The 17,869-nt window shown below is 38.4% G+C and overlaps 1 protein-coding gene and 1 pseudogene across 3 annotated transcripts in view; both read right to left on the bottom strand.

Annotated features, from left to right (window-relative positions):
- The window catches only part of GREB1L (GREB1 like retinoic acid receptor coactivator), a 308,414-nt gene that overhangs the window by 170,358 nt on the left and 120,187 nt on the right, over positions 1-17,869 (bottom strand). The gene's annotated exons all lie outside the window — the stretch shown is intronic.
- On the bottom strand, positions 4,353-5,204 carry LOC128571752 (proteasome subunit alpha type-2-like; annotated as a pseudogene).

Here is a 17,869-nt window from a genome sequence, read left to right as displayed (position 1 = left end):
ATATTCTCCCAGGAGATTTCTTCAAGTGTTTTCCCTGCACTCTCTTCTAGTATTTTTATAGTTTCATGCCTTAAGTTTAAATCTTTTATCCAGTGAGAATCAATTTTTGTTAATGGTGAAAGGTGGGAGTTCAGTTTCAGTCTTCTACAGGTTTCCAGCCTGTTCACCCAGCACCATTTGTTAAATAGGAAGTCCTTCCTTTACTGAATGTTTTTGATAGGGTTGTTGAAGATCAAATGGCAATAAGTAGCTGGGTTCATCTCTTGGTTTGCTATTCTGTTCTATCTACCACTCTGTTTTTGTGCCAGTACCATGCTGTTTTGATCACTATAGATTTATAGTATAGCCTGAAGTCTCATAATGTGAGACCTCCTGATTTGTTCTTATTTCTGAGTAATGTATTTGCTATTCGAGGTTTTTTTCTGATTCCATATAAAACAAAATACTATTTTTTCAAGTTCTTTAAAGTATGACAATGGTGCTTTAATAGGGATTGCATTAAATCTGTAGATTGCTTTGGGTAGTGTGGACATCTTAACAATGTTGATTCTTCCCAGCCATGAGCATGGTATGTTTTTCCATTTGTTAACATCTTCAGCTATTTCTTTTCTCAGAGTTTCATAGTCTCTTTATAGAGATCTTTCACGTCCTTTGTTAGGTACTTTCCCAAATATTTCATCGTCTTTGGCACTATTGTAAAAGGAATAGAGTCCTTAATTGTTTTTTCAGCTTGACTATTGTTGGCATATATAAAAGCTACTGACTTGTAAAGTATTGATTTTGTATCTTGAGATGCTTTTGTATTCCTTCAAAACTTCTAAGAGTTTTGAAGTTGAGTCCTTGGAATTTTCCAGGTATAGGATCATATCATCAGCAAAGAGTGAGAGTTTGATCTCCTCTGACCCTATGTGGATACCTTTGATCGCCTTGTCTTGCCTTATTGCCATGGCTAAGACTTCTATTACTATTTTGAATAGCAGTGGAGACAGGGGGCATCCTTGCCTTGTTCCTGATCTGAGTGGAAATGTTTTCAATTTTATACCATTCAATATGATATTGATTGTGGGTTTGCTGTAGATGGTCTCTATCAGATTAAGAAATGTCCTTTCCATGCCGATTTTCTTAAGTGTTCTGATCATGAAAAGATGCTGGATATTATCAAAGGCTTTTTCTGTGTCAATTGACAGAATCATATGGTCTTTGTTTTTTATTTTATTGATGTGATGTATTATATTTATAGATTTGCATATGTTGAACCAACCCTGTAACCCTGGAATAAAACCAACTTGATCATGGTGTATAATTTTTTTTATGTATTGTTGAATTCTGGTTGCTAAGATCTGATTGAATATTTTTGCATTGATATTCATTAATGATATTGGTTTATAATTTTCTTTCTTTGTTGGATCCTTTCCTGGTTTGGGTATCAGGGTGATATTTGCTTCATAGAATGTGTTGGGAAGTATTCCTTCTTTTTCTATGCTTTGGAAAAGGTTATATAATGTAGGTACTAGTTCTTCTTGAAAGGTTTGATAGAATTCAGATGAGAAGCCATCTGGTCCTGGACTTTTCTTTTTTGGGAGATTTTGTATTGTTGATGCTATTTCAGTGATTGATACAGGTCTATTCAAGATTTCTAATTCTTTCTGGGTGAGTCTAGGAAGGTGGCGTGCTTCCAGGTATTGGTTCATTTCCTGCAGATTTTCTTATATCTGGGAACAGAGATTTTTGCAGTAATCGTTGAGGTTTTTTAAATTTCTGAAATGTCTGTTGTTATTTCTCCTTTATCATTTCTGATAGATGATATCAGAGACTTTACTTTTCTATTTCTGGTTAGGTTGGCCAAATGTTTATCAATTTTGTTAATGTTTTCAAAAAAACCAACCATTTGTTTCGTCGATCTTCTGAATGATTCTTTTGTTTTCAATTTCATTTAATTCTGCCCTAATTTTGGTTATTTCTTTTCTTCTGCTGGGTTTGAGGTTGGAATGTTCTTCCTTTTCCAGTTGCTTGAGATGATCCATTAAGTTGTTGGCTTCCTCTCTTTCTGTTTTCTTGATGAAGGCTTCCAATGCCACAAATTTTCCTCTTAGGACTGCCTTTGCAGTATCCCACAGGTTTTGGTAATTTATGTCTTCATTATCATTTTGTTCCAAAAATTTGGTGATTTCCGTCTTAATCTTGTCTTTTACCTAGCTATCATTCAGACTAAGGTTATTTAGTTTCCATGACTTTGAGTATGAAGATTCCTGGTGCTGCTGAGTTCAACTTTTATTCCATGGTGGTCCGAGAAGATACAAGGAATAATTTTTATACTTTTAAATTTGCTGAGGTTAGACTTGTGTCCTAGGATGTGATCTATTTTGGCAGATGACCCATGAGCTGATGAGAAGAATGTATATTCAGTTTTATTAAGGTAAAATGTTCTGTAGAGGTCTGTAAAGTCCATTTGTTCTAGGGTCAGGTTTAAGTCTAATATTTCTTTGTTTACTTTCTTCTTGGAGGATCTATCCAAAACTGTCAAAGGGGTGTTAAAATCTCCAACTATGATAGTGCGAGAAGATATCAAGTTGTTCATATCCATTAGGGTCTGCTTTATGTATTGAGGAGCATTCTGGTAGGATGCATAAATGTCAATTATCGAAATCTCTTCATGTTAGGTATTTCCCTTGACAAATATGTAGCAACTATCCTTATCTTTCTTTATCTTTGTTGGTTTAAAGCCAATTGTATCTGCTACTAAAATTGCAACCCCTGCTTTTTTTCTGGTTTCCATTTGCCTGTATTATACAAGTCCATCCCTTCACCCTGAGTCTATTTTTATCCAGTAAGGTCTGAGTTATGTATCCCATCAGCCAGCCTGTGCCTCTTTAGAGGATAATTTAAACCATTCACATTAATTGAGAGAATTGATAAGCCTGGTTGTGTTTGGGTTGTCATGATTTTCGGATGTCCAGTGGACATTTGTAATCCTTTCACAACTGTGGAACTTGGGTTTTGTTCAAAAATTTCTGGGTGAGTTTACTTTGGAGGTAGAGCATTGCACTGATCATTGTGGAGGATGGGTCTGAGAATAACCTGGAGAGCTGGTTTAGTTGTGGCAGATTTCTTCAACATGTCTATGTCACTGAAGCATTTGATTTTTCCATCACAAATAAAACTCAGTTTACCTGGATACGGGATCCCGGGCTGGGAGTTATTTAGTTTTGGGAGATTGAAGGTTTGATGACCATCTTCTTCTGGCTTGAAACGTTTCAGCTGAGAGATCTGCAGTCATTCTGATACTTCTCCATTTGTAGGTGATGTTTTTCTTATGTCTGGCTGCTTGCAGAATTTTGTCCTTCATCTTAACTTTGGCAAAGTTAATCACAATGTGTCTAGGAGATCCTTTATTTGGATTGAGTCTTGCTTGGGTTGTGAAACTGTCTGCTATCTGAAGTTCTGTATCTCTTGCAATGCTTGGGGAATTCTCCTCCAAAATCTCTTGGAGTAGAGCATCTTTACCTTAAGGACCATCCTCTTCTCCTTTGGGAGTTCCTATAAGATGAATGTTTGATCTTTTGGAGTGATCCCACAACTCTCTCAGGGAATGATCAGCTTTTGCTCTCCATCTGTCTGCCTCTTTGAGTGTTTGGGAACATTCAAAAGCTTTGTCTTCAGTTTCAGAGATTCTTTCTTCTGCCTAGTCAACTTTATAACTGAGGGATTCTACTGTATTTTGGAGTTCCTCAACTAACTTTTTCGTTTCCTCTGTTTCAGTTTTTCATGTTGCCTAAATTTTTCTGTTGGTTCTTTCTTCTTGTTCACCTCTTTGTCCTCCATTTCCCTTCTCACAGCCTCCTTTGTTTCAAACAGAAGTCCTTACTCTTTTTCTTGGACACTTAAATATCAGCATTTTATTTCCTTGAGTACAAAAGTCTAGTACAACCTAGGGGGTTCTTTGTAAATATTTTACTTACTTGTAACAGTGAAGCTGACAGGAACTTCCTTTCAGCTTAGTACTCTTCACAGTCCACCACTATCTGGCAGAGCACCCTAGGGTTTCACCGATCCACACCTAAGGTACCAAAAAACACCTATGCTTCCTATTTTGTCTTATGAATCCATGAAAGCCTGTGAATTCTCCCACCAATAAAAGCAGTAATATTTACCCAAATCAGCAGTTTGCTTTATGGAAACACAGGTAGCATCCAGTGGTAAAGAGGGCAATAAGACTTGACCAAAACTGCATGAAAACTAAAAAGTGATTTCATCATTCAGCTTTGCAATGTAGTTCCAAAAATTAACTGTGACAAAAAGCAGGAAATAACTGTTAAAATTTTACTAATTCCTAGAGGCTAGAAGTTGGGTTTGATGGTTTATTATGATTTATAAGTGTCATTTTAAAAACATCAGTTAGTTTAAGCCATGTAGAAATAAGTATGCAAAAAGTCTGCAAAACAAAACATATTTAAGTAGATAGATTATCTGAAATTCCAGATTGCTCAGTCATTTCATTATTATGCTATGGCAGCCAAGTAATCCTTAACTTCCGTTGGAGTAAGCCTCCTAAATCCAGCTTCGTTGCAGATTCCAACTTCTGTGTTGTCTTCTGTCATTTGCCCTTCAAAGCTTTCCTTTAGGTTAAGATAGCTGTATGAATAGCATCTTCAAGTTCCAGATCTTCATTATATCTTTTCTCAAAGAAAGTTTTCCCATTTATGTAGTTCTTTCCCATTGCTGTAGTTTTCCAGGCAAAGTATGCTCCATATGGATCTGACTGAAATAAATATGGTCGTCCCTCATTCCAACCACAAATAAGTAAAGAAACTCCAAATGGACGGACACCACCTGACTGGGTATATTCTTGCATCACGGAGGCTACTCTCTGTATCAGCTGAGCCATGGGAAAAGGGTTCTTGGTAAACACGATAGTACTGCTAGGCTAGTTTTCAAGCTCTATGCACAAGTATTCTGTAATCTGGGCCCATGCCACTGTACACCAAACCTGTATGCTTGGTAATTGGTTCCACTCTGTGTACACTTCGTTCATCATACAGAATGGATTTCTATTTCTTCTCAGTTGCTAATACCACACCATTTGCAGCTTTAATTCCCACTGAAGGGGCTCCTCCAGCTATAGCAGCCAATGAATATTCAATCTGAACAAGTTTACCAGATGGGCTGAATGTTGTCAGCGAAAAGCTGTACCCGCCTTCTGCCATCTTTACATGGAGAGCCCCAGAAGTCCTTACTCTTGATGACAGTATGTTACAATGTGTTGCCAGGACACCAGGTGAAGTTGTTTTTTTTTTTTTTAGAAGACAGAGAGCATAGCCAGAAACCTCTATGGTTTTATTCCAAACTTAGGTACCTTCAGTGATCACCTAATTGTTTTCTCAGCATTCAGATCCTGCCAGGTTGGGATCTTAAAGCTCACAAGAATCCTTCAGGGGCAGGTCTCACAGAGCCCCCTGACCCCAGTTCCCATGGGGTGCAGGCGTCCTTCAGCCTGTCCCAAGAGTTCTGAGCCTGGCAGGCAGGATGTCCTGTGCTTTAGGCCCCTCCTAAAGACAGTATAGCTGCCTCATCAGCCACCAAACCTATGGCAAATCCACTCCAACTGGCTCTCAAACCTGGCTGCTCTATACTATCCAAGTTTGCCCACTCTTCTAAGCTTTCCACCCAACGTGCAGCTTCTCTCAACAACTGAAAACTCCAGAAAGGCTTCCTCCTGTCCAAGACTTCTGTGGGGGGATCATCCAATCCCAGCCGGTCACAATCATTTGCCTAATTCATCAGATTTCCACCCCTGTGGATCATATGCTGTATCCAGCTCACCAACTCCTTGCTATGCTCCCTGAGCTATGACTCTGAGTAAGGTCCTTGTACCAGGTATGTCTGGGTTCTCTCTTTTCCCTCAGTCATTCTAGAAGAGCTCAGCTGAATAATCCTTCTGGTCTGCCATCTTGTTCCACCCTTATAACTAAAGATAAAACAAATATACTTTTTTTGCTTCAGTTTTTTTAAGCTAAGAGATATTACGGAGATCTTTTTATATAAGCACATAAAAACTTCCTTATTTATTTATTTATTTATTTATTGTGGGTTGAGAGAATTCCCTGACAGGTATATACCATAATTATTTTAAAGTAGTTCCTCAATAATGGATACTTAGTTTCCAATGTTTGTTATTACCAAAGATACTGTAATACTCAACCCAACATTAGTACACATTAATTTTGTACTTGTTGGAAAGACTTCTAGAAGTAATTGTTGGTTGAAAGATACATACACTTTTAATTTTGTTAAAAGTTGCCAAATTGCCCCAGGTAAGTGCTGACCCAATTTATACTTCCATTAGAAATTTGTGTATCTTTATGTTTATCACTGTAAAATATTACCTACTTTTGGATTGTTCTCCATCTGACAGATGAAAAAAGTATCTCAGTGTAGTTTTAATCTGCATTTCTTTTTTACAAATGAACTTGAACCTCTTTTCAAATGATTAAAAGCCTTTGAATCGTCTTCTCTAAATGTCTAATCTTTATCCATTTTTTCCTGGTTGTTGGTTTTAGTTTTGATTTACAAGAATTCTTTCTATACTAAAAAATTTTATCCTTTGGGTATGATATGAATTGCAACCTTTTCCCCTAGTTTGGCATTTTGACTTTCCTTATAAAGTTTATTGTTATTTTTCTATAAAGATAGTTTTAATTTTTATATAATAGAATTAACCAATTTCTAAGATGTTAAGCAGTAGTGTGACACTCAATTTACCTGTTGAATGAAATGATCTGTATAAGCTAGTGTCATATTTCCTAGAGGCTGTAAGAAGGCAAAGGAGTAGAATAGAGGGGAAAAGAGGTAAGAAGGGGGAAAAACACCTATATGAATAAATGTTATTTTTCCATTTAAAAAATAAATTTTTAAACTTTTTCTGATTGTAATTATTTTTGAAGGGAACAAAACATATGTTTCCACCTTACCCATTCTCTCTTGCTATTGCAAAAGGTGCAGAGAAACCCAAACTACCCCCTGCCAGCCACCTGCCTCCAAACAGCAAAGGAGGAAAAAGAGAAAGGACAGGATGGGTTTGAGAAAGCCAACAGGAGCACAGGGTAGGGGTATTAGGAAAAAGTGTTAGATATGGGGGTTTCGTCCCAGCAAGATAGTGTATGAGTTTTCTCTTTCTATACCCCAAATCCTATTGCCAACCCTCTCCTCATTTTCCATAGATATTCTACTTTTCTTTAGTCCATTCCTGAAAAATATGGGATTCAATCAGTTGTTTCTTATCTTCCTTGTTTTTAACTCCCACAACTACATTATTGGCTTTTACAAAATCTTTTCTGAGTTGCTGTTCTCAAATTAGAAAAATCTACAGAACATCACCTTTGTGGTCTGGTATCCCCTCAACCTCAGTAGGTCAATTCAACATCCCCTAAATTAATACATCCTAAAGAGAACACATTATTATTAAAGTAAAATCTGTTCTGATTTCCTGTTTTTATTATTTTATTCATTTATTCACCTAGAAATGACGGTGAACTGCGCTAGGAATGATGATAATGGCAATCCCTAATCTCAAATTGATCCCAATCTAGAGGTGAAGACAGATCCGTAAATGTACAAAAGTTTGTTAGAATTAGGGACAAAGAACTATACAAGCTTAGAGAATGTAGCAACTCTGTAGAATGGAGACAACATCAGAGAAGAGGTGAGCTTTTGGGTGGCTTTAAAGAATAAAGTGGAAATTCATCAGGCAGATCAACAGTACAGACTGTCAAAGGGATGGTGTATTTTGGAAATACTAAAAGTTAATGGTTGGGTGCCTGACTGGCAGTGAGAGGCAGTGAGTGGCAAGAGGAAAAAAACGTAGATTGGGGCTACTCTCTTAGTGACTTTAAATGCCAAATTAGCAGTTTGAAGTTGACCCTGGAAGCAAAAGAAATCCAAGAGAACTAAATCAGATTTTTAAAAAATAAATAAAAAGTAACTGTGGTAGGAGTGTAAAAGTTGGAGTAGAGACCAGTTAAAAAGTTTCTGTAAGAGTCCAGGAAGAGGTGTTGGTGCATGCACATAATCAGGTGTGGAAGGAATAGCAGAGGAGTCCTTTCGGTAGGAAGTTAGACATTCAGGACTTGGGCTCAGGACAAGGGACTGCCTGAACATCCCCCGGACATAGATGAGAGCCACACGATAGCTGATGAGGTACTAGAGAGGTTACCTACCCATTGCCTAGGTAGGAAAAAGTATGTGGAGTGAGAGAGGGTCACGGGGTGGGGCAGGACAGAGCAACCAGAGAAACACTGTCATTTGAGAAGCAAGCAAAGGAAGAGGAAAACCAGAAAAGCAGATGGACAAGGAACATTAAGAGAAGCAAGAAGGGAGCTGGAGCAGGTGGTGGTGTGTGAGCGTCAAGGGACAAGTCAGTTTTGACAGGTGGGAAAAGTCAAATAGAATGAAGAATGAAGATGTACCATGGCATATGATTACTCTTTCAAGGAGTAGGCCTGGTGAACTAGGGTGGAAATAGGTTGGAAATAGCAGGAAGGAACCATTAGAAAGAGAGATACCTACAGCATGCAGTTCTTCTCTCAAAGGAAAGGGAGAGGTGATGACAGAGAAAAGAGGAGATGACTAGGGGCACAAGGACCTGGACAGGTATAGAAGAGAGAGAGGAACAAGGATGGAAGCCACACACAGATGCCAGAGCCATTGTGTGGAAGCCTGGATCCCTGACGATAGCAGATGCTTTTCAGCCTTGAACCATTACCTGCAAATGTTATGAAGGAAAGAAACTTCTAACTTGCTGTTTAGCGTTTCTTGCCATTGGCAAACAAATATAAACCCAATTGACACAGGAGAGAAGGTTATTGCAGTAAGAAGATCTCAAAAGCACGAAGACATGAAATAGCACAGTATGTCCAGAAGACGAGACCAAAACTAATCTGGCATTACTAGACTCCCAAGTGTGAGAGTAGGAGTAGAAATCTGGGGATGTAGCCCAGGTTGGAGGAGCTGAGACTGGATCCTGGACATAAAAAGAGCTAGGAGAAGGTATTAAGCAAAGGAAGGACTTGTTCCCATTTCAGCTTTGAGTAGATTCCTCTAGTTTGGAGTGTTTAGAAACTCCTACTATAGTTATGGTGAGAGAGGTGGTGATAGTCTGTATGGGTGCTATGTAAGGTTTCAGAGGAAGGGATGGGCCTGGGAAATATTTAGGAATTAAATCAGTAGGAATTAGTGACTGAATGACACAGAAAAGTAATTCAGGAAGAAACCAAGGTCTTTATCTCACATTGCTTTTCTCTCTGCCACTCTCAGTAGTTTAATCAAAGCATGCCTCTACCTCATTTATTCATCTAACCAGTATTTATTGAGTGCCTTCTTCATGTCAGGTCCTGCAAAGGTGAACAAGTCAGAAATAATCTCTGTCCTATGGATCTGAGGAGCACTGGGGATGAATACTTCATATGTGACATCTCATGTAATTCCCAGAACACTCTATGACATAAGTACTATTATTGTCTCCACTACTTTTCAGTCTTGTTGAGACTCCCAGCTATCTGATAAGTGGTGGTACAAGGAATCAACACCGATCCATCTAACTTCAAAGCCATGTTTTAAATCACTTGATGATGCTATCTCTCATACAACAGCGAGATACATATGATATAATGTACAGTGTATTAAATACTGTGACAAGGAGTACAGTGGCTTGGATTATTATAGTCTCCTAACTGGATATACTTTTGCATATGGCATGGTCCAGCCAGAAAAGTTTTTAAAAAATGCACAGTGAGGTGGATGATAGTGCCTTTTTCTGATTCAGGGCACTCTGAGGGAGAAGGCGAGGTTTCAGATAGAAGATGATGCACTCCATTCTTAGACATACTGGTTTTGAGTTCGCTGTGAAACACCCAAATGGAGATACACAGCAATAATTTGATAGATGAGTCTGAAGTTCAAAGGGAAGCTGGAGTTGGAGATAAAGCCCTTAGCATCACTAGTGCTTAGGGTCAGCTAAAGTCAAGGCAATTACTGGAATTCTTCAGGGGCTCCTGCAAGTGAGAGGAGCTGCCTGCTGAGAAAGGGGCAGCTGGGGACGGGCTCCAGGAGAATGGAATAGATTTGACATTATGTGATTAGATAAAAAAGGAGGGGAGCTCTGTCAAGGGCAGTCAAAGATATAATTAAGTAGTATTCAGGATTAGGGACATGAATTTATAGTGAAACCAATCTGCAAGGATGAGGGTCACCAACTCAAGAATAGGAGCACTTGCCAACATTTTGTTTTCTCATTAGTGTTTCCCATCTTGATTTAAGACCTTGCCTGTGAGTTCCCAGAGCACCCAGAATTTACCTGTGAGCTGCTACTAAACAGCTGGCCTGTACGGTTTACTTAGTAAGTCCATCTTCCCTTCAGACTTTGAAATCCTCAGAATCATCACTTGTGTTATTTGTAATTTTTATTCCCAGCAACTTGCACAGAACTACTTATATATTTATTTTATCTCCAGGAAGACTGTACTCTCCCAGAAGGGAGAAACTGTGGCTTAATCACCTTTACAGAAGCAACGTCTCATTAACATTTGCGGTATTGGATTGATTTTAATCTGGCAACCCGCAATGGAGAAACTAACCAACTTTGAATACTATGTACTATCAAGCAATGATTTCAGACTTGGAATGACAGTCCCTCCGTACAACCTCTTGCTCTCTGCTTTTCATTAAGAGGTAGTGAGGATACCTCCTCCCTGACATGTTCCCATTTCGCCATTAGAGTTTGGGCTCTATTGGCAGTTTTATATATTCTGTGACCCAAACAAGCTATTGAGCATTTCTGGGCCTCCTGAATTCTCATTAGTAAAATTTGAGGGATTGAGCCCAATGACGGCTGATGTCCCTTCTTATTCTATAATTGAAAAATTCCATGATTCATGGAAGACCTTTAACCATACCTGAGAACCACTAACTTAGGAAACACAATTGAGACATGGGCTCTGTGTTTCCCTATCAGAAACAGGCAAATCCCTCTCATCACAAAACTGAAATATAACCTACAAAGTATATCACACTTTAAGGGCTGGGTGTGGTGGCTCACACCTGTAATCCTAGTACTCTGGGAGGCAGGGGCAGGTAGATTGCCTGAGCTCAGGAGTTGGAGACTAGTCTGAGCAAAAAGAGTGAGACCCTGTTTCTAAAAATAGCTGGGCATTGTGGTGGGTGCCTGTAGTCCCAGCTACTCAGGAGACTGAGGCAAGAGGATCTCTTGAGCCCAAGAGGTTGCCCTGAGCTATGATGCCACAGTACTTCAAAGTGAGACTCTGTCTCAAAAACCAAAACAAAACAAAACAAAAAACCCCAAAGTGCATCACTTTTAAAATGAAGGCACTAATATTTTATATTTAATTATTTCTTTTGTATGCCAGGTAAAACATTTTATTAGAAACAAATTTGTTTTTCAATGGTAAGTTTACTCCAAAATCCAATGAAGGCACCTTAGTCCACTTTGACAGTAAAAAGAGAAGAAAGCTGGAAGAATACAAAACATTACCTTGGCTTTCTCATGTACATTGTTAAAATACTCCTTTTTTTTGAGACACAGTCTCACTTTGTCACTCCAGGTAGAGTGCTGTGGTGTCACAGCTCACAGCAACCTCCAATTCTTGGGCTTACGCGATTCTCTTGCCTCAGCCTCCCAAGTAACTGGGATTATAGGTGTCTGCCACAATGCTTGGCTTTTATTTATTTATTTATTTTTTGGTTGTAGTTGTCATTGTTGTTTGGCAGGCCTGGGGTGGGTTTGAACCCGCCAGCTCTGGTATATGTGGCTGGCGCCCTAGCCACTGAGCTACAGGCGCTGAGCCAAAATATTCCCTTTTTTATGATTAGAAACCAAATGAGTTTCTGTGACTTATTCAAGATTACAGAAGGATTATACTAAGTGGAAAGGCTGGTGCCAGAATCCAAGGCTCCCAGGCATGCACTTTAATTTTTTAAAACAAGCAAACTGGTCAAAAATCTCCTGAAAGACAGAAACACATGAAGGTAAAATGCCAATTGGTTGAGTTTAAACAGAGACTTCACTTTGTTCTTTCCAGGTTCAATAATAAACAATTCCAGTGATTAGCGTGTAAGGGCTGGCAGATGAAACATTCTGACTCCTAAACAAAAGTATTTATATATTTTTTGTACCACAGCTAATACATCAATTGTAAAAGTTAAAAAATGGAAAATAAGGAGAATCAGAAAACTCAGAGCACGGTTTTCCTCCAGTCTTTTGGGGGACAGATGGAAAAAACAAAACAAAACAAAATCCCTGTGGCTGCCTTCATTAGTAGCCAGGGTGGTGAGCCCCATTGTAAATCCCACTTATAAAGGCTCATGGCTACCTGCAGAGCCTCGGAGTACAAATCACATTAGTGAAGACACCAGATGACCAAAGGAAGCTGTAAGCATCTGGTAAAGCCAGTAAACAAAAGGCAGCATTCCAAATGAATGCCATTGCTAGAGTCTGCATTGTAAAATGCCTGGATTTAAGAACCCTAAAGCAGATTAGCTTAAAGCAACAAAAGATTCAAATAAGACACAAAGAACTCATTTTGACACACTAAGAAATTGTCTTCATTAGATCATCAGGTGTTTAAGTGTAATTATTAAAGAAAAAAAATTCCATCTAAATTGTGTTTGAGGCAGTGAGGCCTAGGAGAACAAGGACCTTGAATATAACATGTTCATGAACAAAATTCATGAACCAGAAACACTGGCCTTTTTCTGTTTTAATCTTCCCTAGATTTTTTTTTTCCATCCTCTTGACTCAGCTTTTCTGACTCTTCCCAACACTTTGAAGGTCTATAATGACTTTAAAATCTATTACATACATCATTTCAATTTTACCCATTCTACCCAAGAGTGCCACTTAAATACAAATCTGAAAAACCCAAACCTCCCAACCATAAGTGATTATAAAATATGTAATATTAGATCAAATGGTCACCTTCTCAACATTTCCAGAAGTACAGACCATCAATTAGTCTGAAATTTTACAAATGTATTTAGCACATAAGCACATAGACAAAAATGGTTCTGATAATTTAAATACTAGTCCTTAATGCCTAAAGCCAAAATTGAGGTATAATAATGAGAACTTTTGCCTGTAATTTCTCCCATCATACCTCCCCAGTTATGTTTGACTATAATAATGAATCTTCACCGCCACCAAAAGTAGTTCAGGGCTGGGCGCAGTGGCTCACACCTGTAATCCTAGCTCTCTGGGAGGCCGAGGTGGGAGAATTGCTTAAACTCAGGAATTAGAGACCAGCCTGAACAAGAGCAAGACCCCATCTCTACTACAAATAGAAAAAAAAAAATTCTAGCTGGGTGTAGTGATAGGCGTCTGTAGTTCCAGCTGCTTAGGAGGTTGAGGCAAGAGGATTGTTCATAGCACTCTACTCAGGGTGACAAAATAAGACTGTGTCTCTAAATAAATAAATAAACGTCATTAATTAAATTACTTTTGAAAGAGGTTCAAAGCACAGTAAATACATTCTTTTTTTTTTTTTTTTTTTTGTTAACGTAAGTGTGCTGCATTAGTATAACTATAGGTTCAAGTGTGCTGTGAGATAAAAAAGGTTGAAAAACACGGATCCTTTGTAACAATCTGAATGAACTTGGAGAACAGTCTCCTAAGTATCATAAGACTGTAAAAGCAAGCACCACTGTACTTGAAACCAATTTTAAAGTAGGAGATTAATAATCACAGACTCATACAAGAGAAAATCTCAGTTGAATTTAAGAGGCAGGGAGGGGGTTCAGGAGCTTCCCACCAAAGGGTACTATGCATGGATATATGGCATAGTCCCTGGGGGTAGGACACAGTTACAACTCTGACTTTAACCTTCTGTGTGTAAATTATATAACCTAAAGGTTTGTACCCTCGTATTAATCTGAAATCAATAAATAAACAATCTTAAAAGTAATCCAGCATCTAGGGTATTTTCTCAGATGGGTCCTTATCTGCTGACTGCAACACTTAGCGGCTCCTTCCATTTTCTCATCTATTTCTTTCCTCTCTTCTCGGTAGCCAAGGAAGGACCAAGAATGGCCTGATTTGTGCTATTTCTAAAGCAATGAAGACAGACCATGTGGTGAATCATGACTCACTACCTTGTCCTTGATCATGTGGCTTGAGACTAGTTAACAAAATAACTAAGAAAATGCTACAAAAGCTATGTTAACTAATGTGATGAAAATGTGTCAAACGATCTATGAACCAAGTGTATGGTGCCCCACGATCATACTAATGTACACAGCTATGGTTTAATAAAAATAAATAAATATAAAAAAAAAGAGACTAGTTATCTGAAATGGAAATAATATCTCCTGCCTCATAGTGTTACAGTACAGAAGACGATGGATGAGGAGTACCACCATATACTAGGCATGCAATAAATATTAATACTTTTTCTTGTAGAAAACACTAACCCTCGGAAAAACAACACTTTTATTCTTTATAGAGTTCCTTCACATGTGTGGTATGTCTAGAAAAATACCCAGCCATTGTTAACTACTTTTTAAGCACCTGGCTGGATACTTTCAGGACATACCTCACATATTTTCTTGGTTAATCTTTATAATCTGATAAGGAGCCAAGCTGATACACAAATGTGTGTCCTCTGACTACAGAACCAATGTTTTTTCTATTGTGTTGCTATGTGAGAGATTGTGGTTGTGGGGACCATAACTATATTCCTATATCATCAGCTCCTGTGAGTGGGGGCTGAGACATAACCTCAACTGGGAGGGATCTTAGAAGCCAACAAATGAGGCAAAAAAACAGATACACAAACAAATAAGTCCATACCACTTAGTAGAGTAACTGCGAGAGAAGCGACCTGCACTTGGAGGTCCATCAATAAATTGTCCATTGTAAGAGGCATGAGAATGAAAGTGAAAACAATTACATTAGATCCTGCAATTCCTCTGCTAGGTATATACCCAGATGATCAAAAGTTATTTTACAACAAAGACATCTGCACCTCTTAGAATGGGTACAGGCAATTGCACTAATGTACACAGCTATGATTTAACAAAAAAAAACCCCAAAAACAAAGACATTTGCACCAGAATGTTTATTGCAGCCCAATTCATAATAGCCAAGACATGGAAATAGCCCAAGCGCCCATTGACCCATGAATGGATTAACAAATTGTGGTATATGTACACCATGGAATACTATGCAGCCATAAAAAGATGCAGACTTCACATCTTTTATGTTTACCTGGATGGAGCTAGAACATATTCTTCTTAGTAAAGTATTTCAAGAATGGGAAAAAAAGTATCCAATGTACTCAATACTACTACGAAATAAATATATAACCACCTACACACTCATACAAATGGCAAAACATAACTATAGTCCAGAAAGTAGAAGGGAAGAGGAGAAGGGAAGAGGGGAGGGGGGATATGGGAGGAAGGAGGATATTTGGGGGGACCTCACCTGATGTGCATGATGCAATGGTACATTTCAATACAATTAAGAAATGAGTATAATTGTAATGGATGTGTTACTTAGTTCAATGTAAGCATTTCACTTATATATCGAAGCAGTACCCTGAACCCCATAAATGCATCAATGTACAGAGTCGTGATTTAATAAAAAATAATAAAAAAAAGAAAACAATTACAATGTCCTAGGTTCTAGCTCTTTATATGAATGTGATTATTTTAGGTTGGTCAAAAAAAAAAAAAAAACACCTTTTGAAAATAATAGACTGGAGACTTTACCTCTTTTATGTTTACATGGATGGAACTGGAAAATATTCTTCTTAGTAAAGTATCTCAAAAATGGAAAAAAAAGTACCCAATTACTACCCCTACTATGAAACTAATTTAGGGCTTTCACATGAAAACTATAACCCAGTTACAACCTAAGAATAGGGGGAAGGGGGAAAGGGAGGGGAGGGAGGGGGGAGGTGGGTAGAGGGAGGGGGACAGGCGGGATCACACCTGCGGTGCATCTTACAAGGATATATGTGAAACTTAGTAAATGTAGAATGTAAATGTCTTAGCACAATAACTAAAAAAACGCCAGGAAGGCTATGTCAACCAGTGTGATGAAAATGTGTCAAAAGGTTTATGAAGCTAGTGTATGATGCCCCATGATCATATCAACGTACACAGCTATGATTTAATAAAAAAAAAAAAGAAAGAAAATAATAGACCTACTTAAGATGATATTTTAGTCTAAGGTTGAGAATGGTCTCCTAATCATTGTTAGATATAACCATGTCAAAATGAACCAAGATTTTCTAAATAACACCTTTCTAAATAGCACTGGGATCTTTGATACATGTTGCTGCAATTGATCTTTATGAATAATATTCCGAGATAGATATCTGTGTATTTACTACATAAGAAAACAGAATCTGTGGTCGGTGCCTGTGGCTCAGTGGGTAGGGCACCAGCCCCATACACCAAGGGTGGTGGGTTCGAATCTGACACTGGCCAAACTGCAATAAAAAGTAGCTGGGCGTTGTGTTGGGTGCCTGTAGTCTCAGGTACATGGGAGGCTGAGGCAAGAGAATTGCCTAAGCCGAGGAGTGGGAGGTTGCTGTGAGCTGTGATGCCATGACACTCTACCAAGGGCAATAAAGTGAGACTCTGTCTCTAAAAAAAAAGAAAGAAAGAAAGAAAACAGAATCTAAAAGATTGAGTGACTTGATGAGTGATGAGATGCAACTTAAATCTTTTAAACTCTGTATCTCGTGCTCTTTAGTCTAAGCCACGCTGTGTTCTCTCTAGTCACAGAAAAGAATGTGTGAAATGGTCCAAACTGTAATTAACTTGGTAACTAAAACTCAAGGGAAAACTGATGACTGTAGCTTGGTTAAACACAAGTTTAATTACACAAATTGTGAAGATCCCTAAATAGAGATTTCTGAGATCAGACTCACAGAAAAAATTGATTTAGAATTGAAGAAAAAGTTTTTAACAGTTATTCCTAGTGTCCTAGAGAATTCAGACTAGAAGAATATGGGATTCCTAACCTACCTTTATGATTCTATTCAATTAAAAATTCTGACATTACTGTTAGCCCTTTTCAAACTTCAAGTTTTCCAATAAAATAAATCTAAAACTTAACCCAGAATGGCATTTTTTCACCCATCAGTATGAACTCTCTCTTACAAGTTTCCAATCTGTTACCTGCCCTGGGAAAATCTTTGTTGAGAAGCAAAATATAAGAAATCTCCTAAAGAAGTTGAGGTATATGTGTTGATGGCTTAAGTGGGGAGAGGATTAATTTTAGTATTTGGGTAAAAAGTGAAGAAATCCAGAAGAATCCTAGGAAGAAATGGTACAGAGAAACAAATGATCACAGCTGTAGATAAGATAATCAGCAGACCAGTGAGGTGGGGTACGATTGGCCCTGAGACCTGGTGCAGAGGTGCGCTCTGGAAGTCATTCAGCTGGTCCGATGGCAATGGTGGTGGTGTAAAGTGATGAACAGCCATGGTAAGGAAGAATAGGATGGATGTCCCCATTTGTTTCAGCAACTGCTATAGTATGGTCTATTTAACCTCAATATAGTAAAATAGAAAATCTGGGCTTGACACCCATAATTCACTGGTTAGGGTGCCGGCCACAGGCACCGGAACTGGTGGGTTCGAACCCAGCCAAGGCCTGCAAAACAATAAAAAATAACAACAACAACAAAAAAAAAAACCTCAGCTGGGCATTGTGGCCTGTAGTTCCAGCTACTTAGGAGGCTGAGGCAAGAGAATTACTTAAGCCCAAGATTTTGATGTGAGCTGTGACGCCACGGCACTCTACCCAGGGCAACATAGTGAGACTCTGTCTCAAAATAAATAAATAAATAAAT

This window comes from Nycticebus coucang, chromosome 19 (assembly GCF_027406575.1).
Source record: "Nycticebus coucang isolate mNycCou1 chromosome 19, mNycCou1.pri, whole genome shotgun sequence".
NCBI lineage: Eukaryota > Metazoa > Chordata > Mammalia > Primates > Lorisidae > Nycticebus > Nycticebus coucang.
The sequence above is the reverse complement of the archived record's forward strand: the minus strand, read 5'-3'. Positions and strand labels throughout refer to the sequence as shown.